The sequence below is a fragment of the Panthera uncia genome, chromosome X (genome assembly GCF_023721935.1).
Source record: "Panthera uncia isolate 11264 chromosome X, Puncia_PCG_1.0, whole genome shotgun sequence".
In the NCBI taxonomy this organism is placed as follows: domain Eukaryota; kingdom Metazoa; phylum Chordata; class Mammalia; order Carnivora; family Felidae; genus Panthera; species Panthera uncia.
The window spans coordinates 97,251,530-97,267,842 of record NC_064817.1 but is presented as its reverse complement, the minus strand read 5'-3'; the positions used below and the strand labels follow the sequence as shown (position 1 = coordinate 97,267,842).

At 39.5% G+C, this 16,313-nt stretch overlaps 1 protein-coding gene across 1 annotated transcript in view; it reads right to left on the bottom strand.

The window, feature by feature from the left end:
• The window catches only part of STAG2 (stromal antigen 2), a 152,746-nt gene extending 138,225 nt beyond the window's left edge, over positions 1-14,521 (bottom strand). Inside the window, exon 1 of the mRNA XM_049644827.1 lies at positions 14,497-14,521. The gene's annotated coding sequence lies outside the window, so the exon portion shown is untranslated. The remainder of the gene's footprint in view (positions 1-14,496) is intronic.
• Positions 14,522-16,313: the final 1,792 nt, after the last annotated feature.

Below are 16,313 nucleotides of genomic sequence, written 5' to 3'. Positions count from 1 at the left end.
CTCGCGGAACTCTGGCACCTGATCCTAAGTGATTCAGGGGCTTCGCTTTTTGAGTTTCTGTTTTTGCTTTTTTGCTTCGGCTGTGGAGAGAAAGCGAGCCGATTTTTCACCGGGAAGACTTGACACTGGAGAAAAAAAAATTTTTTTTTTTTTTCTTTGCAGCCCACTATTCCCGTCTCCCAGAAAATGTGGTCTCTCCCCCTCTAGGGTCTAAGAGATTTAAGGAACTGGGCTACTAGGCTAGGCCGGGCGCTCGACCAATTTATTCTCGACTCTTGGGGCGGGGGTGGGGGGAGGAAACGGGACGGAGCGAAGTGGAGGGAAATCAAAAATTTGGGCTAAAGGAGTCGAGAGGGACCTGCCCGGTCTTTCCCCGTCCTCCCCCGCCTTCCCCGCTGATCCACTGTCTTCCTAGAAACGTGGGACAGGGCTGCCTCACGACTTTGTTAAGAATTTTGGTTCATCCTTGTCCTGCCCTATCCCAAGGTGTTTGAAATGAGCCCTTACGTTCCTTTGACCCCCCCTGTTAACTCCAGTCTTTATCACCCTTTTTATTTTTTTGTTTGTTTCGAATCCAGCGTCCCGGACCTTTGACCACCTAGAACTCTCTACGCTGGGGAGAAAAACTCAGGGAGGCCCTGTCCCCTCCGAAGCGCCGCTTTTCCTAGGACAGGAAGAAGTGACCTATTACCGTGTCTCCATTGCTGTTATAGAAGTTCCCAGGTTCCCACAATAGTGTGTAGTTAAAGGCACGTCGTTCCTCTTTCTTTTTAAAAAATTTTGGTTAGAGTATTCCTTTGATACTGAATTACCTTTTAGTTACAAGAAAAGGAATAAATGTAAATGTTACTGACAAATTTTCCAAATGAGAAATGACGAAAGCCCCGTGTAAATCGAGGAGATTTCACCCGGTATCACCTTCAAAGCATTCCTAATGGAATATAATGATTAATTTCAGTCCTCAAAATATATTCCAACAGGCCTTAGTTTCTCTCCCATTCTGTGTGCTTACTGTTTTTTTTCTGCAACTTTAAAAAAGAGTTATGGTATATCTAATCAACTGAACAATAAAAGTTAAACAGAAACGTCTAAATATCAATAACAAATAAAATCCGAGACGTTTTTCCTTACCTCTAAAGCTTTGGAGAGTGGAATACTATTCAAAATAAATTTCCATTTCATTTATAGACCATCTTTGGTAGAATGTTATACAGTTTTTAATAGATTCAAGTTATGGAATGATGCAGCTAGAACATTAAATAGGGAGTAGTGGAAAATTTACAGTTACATAAGTTAATGCAAAATTCCACTTAAAGTAATAGAAAAATTGGGCTCTGTACCAAATCATTTTACATTAATTTAGTTCAATTGTGCCAATTTACTATCAATTGATATTAAATTATTTCCTGTCTTAGTATTAGCTGAAAACTACTGATTTTCTGCTCTAAACGTCACATTTATAGTACATGGTGCAAACAGTTTTTCACCTATTTTGTAAATTCATATTCTTATTGTCTATGTAGCAACTGAGACTTTAAACAATTTTATACCTTGAAAAAACATTGAAAACTTCCTCTGTTTAGTAAACTTTCTTTCATCTTGTGAAAAATACCATTGAAGAAAACCAGTAACTAACTGGTATAACATCTGAAGAAAATTTTATAGCGAATTTGTACTGATGTTTGAGTGTTTCACAGTAGCCTCTTTTTTTCTAGAGCTTATTCACAAGAATATTTATTGAGCTTTCAATATGTACAGATTACAGTGCTGTGTGCCCCAGTCCTGTCCTAAGAAGTGAAATGTATTTCATAGGGTACCGAGAGACCAAAAAGGGAACCCTTTGAATTTGAGGACAAAGTGAGAAAATGCCACCAAATGAAATATGTAACTGATGTAAAATAAGCTTTAATCTAATTATTTGTAACATAGCCTTCATTAAAAAAAAAAAAGCTTTCCTCCATGAGATAATATTGTAATAGCAGAAACTTTCAGTGCTTGATGAGAAATAAGAAAAAGGAAAGTTGAATACTTAGAACATTTGATGCTATTTAAGGGACAAGACACTATTTGATGCAAAAATATTCTGGTCACTAGAAATGCATACCCCACGGGGTAGCAGAGATAATCTTCCTATCTTACCACAATCTAAATAAAGCATTCCACAGCTCTCTTTAACTCCATCTATACCAATGGAACAAGCTTCTGATTATAATTTAAATTTTCTAGATAGTCTCCTACTCTAGGCAGCATGTATATATACTCTGTATTTTCTAACACCATTCTAAATGTGAACTAAAATCCAGAAGCCTGAAGGTGAATAAATTTGAGCCCACAGAAATTTAAAATTATGTATAGCAAGGTACAATAAACAAAGTCAAAAGATAAAGTATGAGCAGACTGTATTTGCTACATGAATGAGAAAGGCATGACACATATGAAGAACTTGCACAAATCAACAAGATAAAAATGGTCCAATAGAAAAGTGGAGAAAGGGGGCGCCTGGGTGGCTCGGCCAGTTGAGCATCCAGTTTCGGCTCAGCTCATGATCTCATGGTTCCTCTTGAGTTTGAGCCCCGCATCAGGCTTGCCGTCAGCGCAGAGCCTGCTTTGGATCCTCTGTTCCCCTCTCTCTCTGCCCCTCCCCGCGTGCGTGCTCTCTGTCTCAGAAAAAAATTCTTTTTTAATTTTGAAAAAATGTTTTAAAAAACGGGGAAAGAATATAAAGAGTCAACTTGCTGGAAAAGAAATGCAGATGACTGATAAATACATAAAACGGTGCCGAACTTCATCCGCCACTAAGACATGCAAACTAAATACCTACCAGGTTGGCAAAGATTAAAATTTTTTAAATTTTTTTTAATGTCTATTTTTGAGAGAGACAGAGTGTGAATGGGGGAGGGGAGAGAGAGAGAAAGAGAGACACAAAATCTCAAACAGGCTCCAGGCTCTGAGCTGTCAGCACAGAGGCTGATGAGGGGCTCGAAGTCGGGAATGGCGAGATCATGACCTAGGTTGAAGTCGGACGCTTAACCGACTGAGTCACCCGGGTGCCCCAGAGATTAAAAGTTTTTGATAGTACTCAGTATTGGTGAAGCACTAAGAATTCTCACGTACCATTGGTGGGAATTGTTTAAAAACAAAATATCTCAGGGGCACCTGGGTGGCTCAGTTTGTTAAGCATCCGACTACAGCTCAGGTCATGATCTCACGGTTCTTGAGTTCCAGCCCAGAGTGGGGCTCCGTGCTGACAGCTCAGAGCCTGGAGCCTGCTTCAGATTCTGGGTCTCCCTCTCTCTCTACCCCTCCCCCGCTCGTTCTCTCTCTCTCTCTCTCTCTCTCTCTCTCTCTCTCCCCCTCTCCCCCTCCCTCCCTCTCAAAAATAAATAAACATTAAAAAAGAAAGTATCCCAGGGGTGCCTGGGTGGCTCTGTGAGTTAAGCTTTCAACTCTGGATTGAGCCCCTCTTTGGGCTTTGTGCTGACAGCTGGAGCCTACTTGGGATTCTCTGTCTCCAGCTCTCTCTGCCGCTCCCCCGCTCACGCTCGCTCTCTCTCTCTTTCAAAATAAATAAACATTTTTTTAAAAAGTATCTCATAGCATACAAGATGTAAAATTAACCTGCCATTTCTATTTCTAGGAATCTATCATACATAGATGCTTGTACAAATTACACAAAGATCTGTGTAGCTTTGTAATAAAGAGAAACTGAAAATAGAAATGGCATCATTTAAGGAAATTGGTTAAAGAAATTGTAATACACCTAGGGGCACCTGGCTGGCCCAGTCGGTGGAGCATGGGACTCTTGATCTCAGGGTCATGAGTTCAAGCCCCACGTTGAGTGTAGAGATCACATAAATGAATAAATAAATAAAAACTTTTAAAAATTTTAATGCTGGTAATAAAAGACAGTTCTGGCTAGTGGAAAGGTAATTACTCCATTGTAAATTAATAAATTGAGCTTCTAGGGGTGCCTGCGTGGCTCAGTTGGTTAAGCTTCCAACGTCCGCTCAGGTCATGATCTTGCAGTTGGTAGGTTTGAGCCCGGAGTTGGGCTCTGTGGTGACAGCTCAGAGCCTGGAGCCTGCCTCAGATTCTGTGTCTCCCTCTCTCTCTGCCCCTCCTCCTCTCTCTCTCTCTCTCTCTCTCTCTCTCTGTCTCTCTCTGTCTTTCTCTCAAAAATAAACAAACATTAAAAAATGTTTTTTAAAAATTTATATCAATTGAATTTCTCGTTTATAAATCAGCTTTTTGTGAACTTTGATATAGTGATTTAATTTCTGAATTCCTTATCATAATCCCTGTATGGACTTGTATAAGATTAAGGGCCTGATACTTTGACACTCAGGAGTACACTATGGACCTGTGGCGTCAACAGGAAGTAGACATACCAATAAGCCTTTTCTAAAACGAATAGCTGGCACCTTCTAAGACATCTCAGATACCATATTATTGAATTTGCTGATTTTTTTTCACTTTGAATAACAGACAATATTTCCAGTATGAGTTCATGGAGCGGAAGCTGTGCCTGTATACAAAAGATTGATTGTCTCTCACATCCAACCTCTCCCATTTCTCATCTCATTCTACAGTAATAGGCCCACGTCCAGTTTCTTTTGCTTTCAACCCAATACTGATTAGAATACCACCTCACTTCCTACGTTTATGCTTACTTACTTCCTACATCCTTACTCCTTTACTTTAATTCATTCACTTGCATACTCTCTTATTGGCTCAGTTGGCCTACAACAATGCTCCTCAAACGTTAACGTGCTTGAGGATAATCTGGAGATCTTGCTAAAGTGCAAATTCTGATTCAGTAGGTTTGAGGTTAGGGTGGGACCTGAGATTCTGCATTTCTAACAAACTCGCAGGTCATGCCCAGCCCATGCTGCTGGTCTAAAGTCCGCACTTTGAGTGTGAGGGCCAGAGGAGCAAAGTACAAACTCTTTAGGGTAGTTTTCAGTGCCTTCCATAGTTTTATCCAAATCTCATCACTCATAACTGTGAACTCTGCTGGGGCAATGTCTGTATAGTCTCTGTTTATCCCCAGCACTCAGTATGTATGTGTGTATGTGTGTGATATATATATACATTTTTTTTTCTTTTTAAAAATAGGCTCCACTCCCAACATGGGCTTGAATTCACGACCCTGAGATCAAGTTCTGTGCTGTAGGAACTGAGCCAGCCAGGCACCCCTCCAGGACCTAGTATAGAGCCTGAAACAGGATAGGTGCTCAAAAACTATTTGTTGAATGATTCGAGGAATGAATTAATAAACTAAACGACTACTCCCAGCTCATATACCATATATTCTAAGGGAACTAAATTACTTCCCATTTTCCTAGTACTTTCCCACCTCTGTACATTTGCTCACACTATTTTCTCTCCTTTCCTAAGATTTGCCCTACTCAAATACTCTCCATCCTTAAATGCCCAGTTTAAATGAGAAAATCTCCATGAAGCCTTCCCTGATGTCCCAATATGGAAATAATCTCTCTCATTTTACAAGGCTTCCTCCTACCAGATTTCAAATGCCTTGCAAATAATCATAATAGTATTCACATTTTGTTCACATTTGCGATAACCACCACGCCTAGCACAAATGTTAGCCTATAGCAGAAAATCAATGTTTATTAAATTGAAACAGGAAAATAAAGAATTTTCCAGATCAGCACTATGTATTAGGACCTTTTGCGATGATGGAAATTTCTGTTATCTGGGCTGTCCAGTATGATACACACAAGTAGCTACTGAGCACTTGAAATGTGGCCAGTGTGACTGAAGAACCTCATTTTTCATTTTAATTAAAATATAAATGTAAATACCTATATGTGGCGAGTGGCTACGTACGGGACAGTAGCTATCTGGACAATTTTAGTTACAACTGTTCTTCATTCAACAGTATTTACTGAGTACCTCCCATGTGCCAGACACAGAATAGGCTAGGGGCTGGAGACACAAAGATGAATAATTCATGGTGCTTGACCTCAAAGAGCTTGCAACCTGTTAAGAAAAGATAGTCAGGATCAAATAAATCCAATCAAGTGTTATAGGTGCTACTACAGAAGATTGACGAAATAGAATGTGTGTACAAAGGTGAATGTGGGCATGAGTTAGAAAAGGCTTTATAAGGAAGGTAAGAGTTGAAATTACATAGTGTTCATTAGGCAAACAAAAGATAAAGAGCTTTACTCTGGGAGGAGTGTGAACAAAGGCACAGAAAGTCACAAGAGAGAGCCCCTCTCCTCCTGGAACTACAAATCGTTTGGCTAACGACTAGAAAGTGGAGGGCAGAGAGCTCTGTTAAAAGGAGAGCTGGAGAAGTTTATGCTGGAGATGTATGCAGGATCCAGATCACAGGGGCCCCTTGGAATGCCCATGTAAAGGAGGGAGCTTGGTACCTATAGGCAACGGTGTGCCGTGGACGCAACATGCTCAGTTTGACATTTTAGAAAGACGTCTCTGGATGACAGATCGGAAAGGGATAGACAATCTAAAAGGTTGTAGCCAGGGTGCATGGGCACAAGGGCAACTGGCGCTGAGGATCCCAAACAGACCAAGTTCAGCACTTGCCTCTAACAAAATCCGAAGGCACTGGCGATGAAACTAGAAAGGAATCCATCTCAGTGAGGCCAACACCGGGAAGACAGTGGACTAATGTCTCCAAGACTGTCTCCAGTGCTGAAAATCCTTCCAGGTTCATATAAGGAAAATGTGAGACAAAGGTCAGTGGGTACGTGCAGGTGGGCAGGAAAGGTCAGGTCGATTGTTGTCTTGGGATTTAAGGGGTCTTGCTGGCGTCAGGGCAGTCCTTATTGCTTTAGGGGGTAATTTCAGTTCCCATCACGGGATGCTTTGCCCACCGGGTCTTTTGCCTGAGTTAAGAGATAAGCTGGAAAGAATTTAATCAATTAGAAAGTTTAAGGTCAAAATGGAGGTAGTTGAAGTCCTCTTTCAAGGTGATGAGGCTTAGACTAAGCAGTGGAAGTAAAAATGTATTCAGGGTTTAGACAGGGCACATGTGCTGCTTTTTGGCCTGAAAGAAGGTAATTACAGTGAACGTCTTTGTTTTGTCTTTATTTGATCATCCATTCAACTTTTTTTTTTTTTGCATATAAAGACATAGCTTTCACTGAATGTCCAGATCTCCATGGAAGCAAAGTAGAAATTTAGTCTGAATATCTGGAAATTTCAAGGAAAAAACGACCTTCTGCCTTCTGCTTCAATCATTTGAGAAATACTAGCCAAAATAATCCATTCCTATCAGCAGCTAATTCTTTCATCACTTAATGCTGGCACTGGTCCTAGTTATTTGTATTAAGTAGTTAAACATGTCATAGGATTTGTTGTGCAGACAGATGACATTTGCATTATTTTTTGAGTGCCAGCATTTAAAAAACAACAACAGAAAAGACATCAAGGCACACGCAAACCTATCACTTCAGACCTATGGATTATTTTAAAGGCCCTGTTGTGATGCAGGATTTTTCAATATGTTCCAGAGACATTTATCAGTTGAAACCTATACACATTTGGGGCACCTCGGTGGCTCATTTGGTTAAGCGACTGACTTCGGCTCAGGTCATAATCTCACGGTTCGGTTCGTGGGTTTGAGCCCCACGTCCTGCTCAGTGCTGACAGTTTAGAGCCTGGAGCCTGCTTCAGATTCTGTGTCTCCCTCTCTCTGCCCCTCCCCCACTCAAGCTCTGTCTGTCTCTGTCTCTGTCTCTCTCTCTCAAAAATAAACATTAAAAAATGTTTTAAGGGGCGCCTGCGTGGCTCAGTTGGTTGAGCTTCGGCTCAGGTCATGATCTCAGGGTTCATGGGTTCCAGCCCCGCATAGGGCTCTGTGCTGACAGCTTGGAGCCTGAAGCCTGCTTCGGATTCTGTGTCTCCCTCTCTCTCTCTGCCCCTCCCCCAATCATACTCTGTCTCTCTCTCTCTCTCTCTCAAAAATACACATTAAAAATTTTTTTTAAAATTTTTAATAAAAAAATAAACCTATACACATTAATTGATTACATTATTCATTTTGTTTGTTGTTCTGTGGAACTCCTTGGTGGATACTACTTTTTATAGAAATAGTACTATAAGCAGAAGCATTCTTGTTAGCAGAATAACAGACACGCACCCAAGAATAAATATTTTTTAAAGTTCTTTTAAATGTTTATTTTTGAGAGAGAAAAGAGAGAGGCAGGGGGTGGGAGGAGGCAGAGAGAGGGAGAGACAGAGAACCCTAGCAGGCTCCACGTGGTCAGCACAGAGCACAACTCGGGACTCGAACTCATGAACCGTGAGATCATGGCCTGAGCTGAAACCAAAAGTCGGAGGCTTAACCGACTGAGACACCCAGGTGCCCCCAAAATAAATATATTTTTTACCTATTTCCATATATGGCTGGAAGTCATTTGGTTAAAATTAGCATTGCCCAGGACCTCCAATAAGACTGTCTCTTTTTTAAGACTCTCTTTTATTGGCACGCATGCAGGCTCATAAAGCTAAGACCATATTAATGACTAGGAAGGACACTACCATTAATAACAACAAAGACTATTCCTTGAATTTAAGTGCATTTGTTATTACTAACTACCAACATTAAGTAAAATTCAAACACCAGAACCACTGTAAGCACTTGATGTGTATCATTGGTAGCAAGTTTACTGTTGTTACATGTTGATAGCACTTCTAATGTTAGACACTAGAAATTAATGCTAGAACTCCTCGTGGAAAGATTAAGAGGTATGAAGAAAAGATGAAGGGAGAATTGCAAAGTGGAAGGAGAAACTTCTGAAAAAATACATCTTATCCCCAAAATGTAGACAACCCTGGATTAGATGGACCACACCCTTTTTTTAAACTATAATGGGTATTATTGGGACAACTGGCAAAATTTGAATAAGATCTATTTAGATTATATAATAATATTGTAACAATATTAATTTACCGATTTTGATAATTATACTGTAGTTATTGGGAGGTTGTCTTCATTTTTTTTTTCTTTTTAAGTAATCTCCACACCCAATGTGGGGCTCAAACTCACAACCCCAAGATCAAGAGTTGCATGCTTCACCGATGGAGGTGAAGAGGTGCCACAAGATGTCTTTATTCTTGAGAGATACACACTGCACTATGTAAGGGTAAAAGGGGCATTGTGTCAGCAACTTATACTCAAATGGGTCAGAAAGAAAGGTAAATATATTCCTTATATCCATGTTACATACTATGGTGGTGTGCTAGAGCCTGCTAGCACTGGCTCACAAGAGCTGAGTGTGCACATGTCTTCCCGACTTCAGTTCGTGACCTCACATTGGGATCTTGAAATCAGACATGGTGAGGGCATTTACGCCATGCAAATCAGCAAATGCGAGAGATCAGGGCTATTTTTCCCCCACGGAGAGCCAGTTGTTAAAACGTATTTGCCATGGATCAAAGTCAAAGATAATGTCCAGAGTCATGACTTTTTTGTGTGTTATAATTGATAGAATTAATTTAATTCTATTTTCCTTTTAACCTGAGTTGATACATTCAAAAAACCTAATGATGTTAAATCTCAACAATTATAGTAATGATAATATATTTTCATATGCCATCCTCTAATCATCTGAAAATACATTTCAAACATATCTACCCAGGAAAGTAGGTAAATATGTACATTATTCTAGTTTTGCAATTATTTATTGTACACTGTAAACTAAAAGCAATCACATCTAGCAGTAAAAACCGATTTAGTTATGCCCGAACACTGCCTCCCAAGCATCTGAATCCTTCACAGGACTTTGTGAAGCTTCGTGTTCTCCATAATGTCTCTCTTGAATACTACATTCCACATTGGTCCCTTCCTTACAGTTCATAGAGTTGTCTAGAAGATACGTAGAAGAGCATCCAGACTGACTCCTTCATTTTTCAGAGGAGGAACTGAAGAGTCAAGAGATCAATGTCCTCAGTATAACACAGGGTCCAGTGACAGAGCTAGGAGCAACACCCCAGTCCTCTCATTCTCCAAACCCTAGGCTATTTCTCTACACCACTGGGAACACACTTTCCAGACCACTTTTAGATACTGGATCATAGCCTTCTACTTGCTGGCCAAACTTAGTGTGCTTACTCATTTTGAGAATAGGGACATCTATCCAGCACAGTAGATAAGTCAAACTTGGTGCTCAATAGACATTTGATATATCCATTAGTTTGGAATGCCTTTCACACAGACTTTTTCTTTTTTTCAAAGATGCTTTTAGATTTATTTACGAAGCCATAAAACCTGACATATTTTCTTAGAGCTGTAAATGAAGAGCTGGCTACCAACAATGAAAGTAGACGGCTTGTTTCACAGAGGGTGGGACATCCAAATGTCTAGGAGCCAAATCATAAAATGAGATCAGCTTTGGAATCTCTACTGAGGTTTTATTCTTTCAGATTTAAATACGGTTTATAGAACACTTTGAGAATCCATTTAAAGTCACTTCACAAGGCAAAACATTATAGCCATTTAGATATTCTTAAAAGAGAAGCATATCAATTACTGGCACAAGAAAATGCAAGAAATAATGACTATCAGAAGTTGTTTGAAAAAAAAAAGGAAGTTGTCCCTATTTTTTAAAAAATAACACTTCCCTACAATCTTCAGGATGAGAAAATGATAAAATTTGAATGAATTTTCAAAGGGACTACCAGATGAAACTTAATGAGGTTAGCAGTCTAAGATCCCAATCATCAGAGACATTTCAACTGGGGTCTTTATCCCTTTATGAGTTGTCGAAACATTCTTAAGGTTTACAGCCTACCATTCAGCAAGTTAAGGCCAATATAACACCCACTTGACCAATTCAGTCTCTTCCCAAGAAGAAATAACAAAATGGAGTTTGAAAAGACATTCATTAGTTACAACTGTTGTGACACAGACCTCAAAAACCTTTGAAGTATAATGACCTTTCAAGTACAATGATCAATCACTTTGCATGAAAAAATCGGATTTTATACAAAGCATAAGAAATGGCATGCTCTTTGATTGGAGGTCAGGTTCTACACTTTCAGTTTGCAGATTGCAGTGTGTGAAAATTAAAAGGCAATGAAAAAAACCAATAAGACCAGTATTTGCTGTCATGACATCATCACTTTAACCAGACTGTGATTTTGATGCTCAACAGGGCAGCTGCAAATGGTTAGAAAGTCACAAAGACTACTGGTTTTTTAAATCTATACATATATTTTATTCAAGTGTAATTAATATACACTGTTATATTAGTTTCAGGTGTACAATATGACTATTGATTTTGGAGACATTGAAATGGATGAGACACATTGTTCCTTTGCCTGTGAAAAAGAAATCAAAGCCATATTTTCTAAAAATGTATCTTTCTAGAAAGTTAAAGATGAGGGGTCCCTGGCTGGCTCACTCAGAAGAGTTCTTGATCTTGGGGTCATGAGTTTGAGCCCCATGTTGGGTGTAGAGATTACTAAAAAAATAAAAACTTAAAAAAAAAAGAAAGTTAAAGATGAAGAACTCTAGAGAAACTCTTGTATATATGCGCACAAAAAACATCTACAAGAATGCTCATTGCAGCACTTTTTCTAATGGAATCGACCTTCGTGTGTATCACAGAAAAGGAGATATATTGCAATATGTTCATATGACAATACTTTGTAGTAGTGGAAATGAACTAATGCTACATGAATCAACATGGGTGAATCTGAAAAATGTTAGGTAAAAAAAAAATCAAGGTGCAGAGTAATGGCTAACATGCTTAGTTTATTATGTTCTAAGTGTTACACGTATCAACTCATTTAATCCTTAAAACAACCTTATAAGTTAAATATTTTTTATGAATTTCCATTTTATAGATGAGAAAAATGAGGCACAGAGAGATTAAGTAATTTCTCCGAGGTCACACAACTAGTAACATGTACAGCAGAAATTCCAGAGCACCTCTGGCTCCAATATTGGTGCTCTTTTTTTTCTTTTTTTGAAATTTTATTTTTATTTTTTTTTATTTTTGAAGGAGAGAGAGAGAGACAGACCATGAGCGGGGAAGGAGCAGAGGAAGAGGGAGACACAGAATCCGAAGCAGGCTCCAGACTCTGAGCTGTCAGCACAGAGCCCGAGGCGGGCTCAAACTCACCAACCGTGAGATCATGACCTGAGCCGAAGTCGGACGCTCAACCTACGGAGCCACCCAGGCGCCCCTTGGTGCTCTTATTCATTGCATTATACTGCCTCTACTACTGATTGTATGATGCCATTTAATAAAGTTTAAAATAGGCAAAACAATGTTCTATACATTTATAGATATACACCCATGTGATAAAAATACGAAAAGGTGCATGGAAATGAAAGTCACCAAGCGGCACCTGGGTGGCTCAGTCGGTTAAGTGTCCGACTTTGGCTCAGGTCATGAGCTCACGGTTGGTGGGTTCAAGCCCCAAGTCCGGTTCTGTGCTGACAGCTCGGAGCCTGGAGCCTGCTTCGGATTCTGTGTCTCCCTCTCTCTCTGTTCCTCCCCTGCTCTCACTCTGTCTCTCACTCTTTCAAAAATAAATAAAGATTTTTAAAAATTTAAGAAAAAAAAAAGAAAGTCACCAAATCCATGATTGTGGCTACTTATGAGAAAGGGAGATGGGAAATAAATGGAGGCAGGAAATTTCAACTGTATCTGTAAAGTCGTATTTCTTTTCTTTCTTTTTTTAAAAAAGGATCTTCAGTAAATATGGGAAACTTAAGATTTGACAACCCGGGCAGCAGGCAGATGGGAGTTTATAATATCATTCTCTATATTTTTCTGTATATGTAAAACATTCCATAATTTTAAAAACAGAAGTTATAGGGCGCCTAGCTGGCTCAGTAGGAAGAGCATGCGTCTCTTGATCTCAGGGTCATGAGTTTGAACCCCACCTAGAGATTACTTTAAAAAAGAAGTTTCAAAAAGAAGAAATGAGGGCACCTGGGTGGCTCAGTCAGTTAAGCCTCTGACCCTTGACTCCGGCTCAGGTCATGATCTCATGGTTTCATGACTTCAAGCCCCATGTTGGCTCTGCATTGGCAGCACAGAGCCTGCTTGGGATTCTCTCTCTCTCTCTCTCTCTCTCTCTCTCTCCCTCTCTCTCTCTGCCCCTCCCTCACTCACGCTGTCTCTGTCTCTCAAAATAAATAAATTTAAAAAAAAAAAAGACCAATGATTATGTTAAAAAATAATAAATAAATAAATAAATAAATAAATAAAAGAAATGAAATGCTATAAAGCCAGACTATTTGTCTTGGATCTCAAATAATACAAAATAAATAAAGATTCTGTGAAATTCGGATACCCTTTTTCATTTCAGTTAAAATGCATTTGGGTATTTCATAAAAGCTCAGTGATACACTCTAAAAACACTAGATTCTACAGATAAAGGAATGAAAACTTCTCAATACAATAGCACTAGCATACATCATATAAGTACCACATATGCAGTCTCTTGAGAGATCATGTCCAAGTTCAAGCCAGAAGTCCACATAACCATTTTGGAATTCCTTAAATGCAATGCTGTTCTTTTATACCTTTAAATTATATGGTTTAAAAAGGTTCTATTCAATCAAGGGAAAGGAAGAATTCTGAAATCAGGTTTCGGAAGTATTCTGATAAATGACCAGGTTTGACAGGTGCGTGGGTGGCTCAGTTGGTTTAGCTTCCGGCTTCGGCTCAGGTCGTGATCTCTCAGTTCGTGGATTGGAGCCCCACGTCAGGCTCTGCGCTGCCAGCAGGGAGCCTGGAGCGTCTTTCAGATTCTGTGTCTCCTTCTCTCTCTGCCCCTCCCCCACTCACACTCTCTGTGTCTCTCTCAAAAATAAATAAACATTAAGAAAAATTTTTTTAAATGACCAAGTTTGAAAAAACATGTGATTCTATTTGGATAATAGGGCATTTTGCTTCTGTAACAACTAATACAACATTTTTAATTTAAAGATCAAACCATTGATTTGGGATGTGGCAGAGAAGGGGGACTATTCTATTTTCCTGTTTACAGACATCCAAGTAGTTACACAAGACCTCCCAAAATCTAAGACACGGTAGCCTTTACTTCATTTGGTGGAAAGGGGGTTTCTACTGCTGTTGACAAGAGAAAGAAACAGTTTTATGGCTATTTTCCCCTTTTAAGTAAAATAGAAAATCCTCCAAGTAGATTTCATGTCAATATATCTTTCCCTACAAATAGTCAAGATGTTCAGGATCATATAAATATTCATGTAGATTCCCCCCTTTAAACTTTTTTTCTGCCTTCCTCTTACATATTTCCAAGCACATTTTTCCTGTCCAGAAAGGATGGAGAATTATCCCCATCCTTTAACCTGGGAGTGAGAGGAATTTTCCACTGCAAATCTTGCTGTCTAGCTACTGTGCCTGTAAATTATGTTTCTGAAGCACTGATTCTCGATGATTTCCAAAGCAGTATTCACTCCACACTCTGGGGGTCAACTTTTGGCACATCCTCAAATCTTGAAAGTAACATAGAGTTAATTACCGTGTTTATGAGACATTTGTTGCCTCCTCTCTCTTTCTCCATGTGTGTGACTTCACCCCTTTGGTGTAGAAGATCTGAGAAAAGAAGGTGAGAAGGAAAAATCAAAAATGATACCTTTAATTTCTATGTCCTAACAAGGAGCTCTAGGTACTTTTCTTTTATAATGCTGCATTTGCCTTTGCAATTTCCCTTCGAATTGTGTATGTGGAGCTAAGGAGAAAGACTGAGGCAATCATTTAACCTTTCAGTTTCATTATCTGTGAACTGGGAATAAAAAGACAGGCTTGACACACTTTGGTTCTTTGAAGATAAAGTTAATAAATATAACACATGAATCCATTCTCCTTTCAAAAAAACCAGAACATTAAAAAGGATAAAGCTAAAATCTCTGTATTAGGGTTCTCCAGAGAAACAGAACTTATGGGATATCTATATATCTATACGTATACCTATACCTATAACTATGTATATGTATATGTGGAGAGATAGATAGATAGATGATAGATAGATAGATAGATAGATAGATACATAGATATATAGATAGGGAGAGAGACTGATCATTAAGAATTGGCTCAGCACAGGGCTCCTAGGTCTGTGGAGCATCCGACTTCAGCTCAGGTCATGATCTCGTGGTTCGTGAGTTCGAGCCGGGCATCAGGCTCTCTGCTAACAGCACAGAGCCCTCTTCTGATCCTCTGTCCCCCTCTCTCTATCTGCCCCTCCCCACTTGCACTTTCTCACTCTCAGAAATAAGCATTAAAAAAATCTTGTTTAAAAATAAGTAAGTAAATAATAAATAAATAATTGGCTCAGCACAATTATGGCTGAGAAGTCCCAAGATCTGTAGTTGGCAAGCTGGAGACTCGGGAGAGCTGACAGCCTCGAGAGCCAAGAACTAATGTTTCAGTTTAAGCAGCTTAAGCAATCAAGCAGGAGGAAGAGTCGGCCTTTCTGTTCTAGTCAGGCCTTCAATTGATTGGATGAGGCCCACCCACATTGGGGAAGGCAATCTGCCGGACTCAGTCTCCTGACTGAAATGTTAATTTCATTCCAAAACATTCGCACAGACACCTCGAGAATGTTTGTCCAAACATCTGGGAACCCTGTGGTCTAGTCAAGTTGACACATAAAATTAACCATCACAGACCCTCCCCTTGGCCACTTTCCCAACTTGTCCCTCTCCCTTCTTCCCATAGAGAAACATTTTTTAGTTTGATGAGCATTCTTCCAGATAAATCTTTTCTTTTTTTTAATGTTTATTTATTTATTTTGAGAGAGAGAGCACGAGCAGGAGAGGGGCAGAGAGAGAGGTAAAGAGAATCTCAAGCTGTCTCCGCGCTGTCGACAGAGAGCCGGATGCAAGGCTGCATCTCTCGAACCGTGAGATCATGACCCGAGCTGAAATCAAGAGTCAGACGCTTAACCAACTGAGCCACCCACGTGTCCCCTTCCAGATAAATCTTTTAAATACTTTTACCTAAATAGGTACAAAAATAAATAGTAGTGTAGTATGTTACATAAAAGGTATCATGCTATACATATCCTTTTGTGACTTGTGGTTTTCATTCAACATTATGTTTTTAAGATTTATCCCTGTTGATACATGCACTAATTCGTGACTTTTAACTACCATATAGTGTTCCATTGAATCAGCTACATTTTATTTAGTCATTCTTTTTTTTATTTTTAAATTTATTTTTGAGAGAGAGAAAGAGACAGAATGTGAGTGGGGGAGAGACAGAAAAAGGGGGAAACACAGAATCCGAAGCAGGCTCCAGGCTCTGAGCTGTCAGCACAGAGCCCGACGCGAGGCTCGA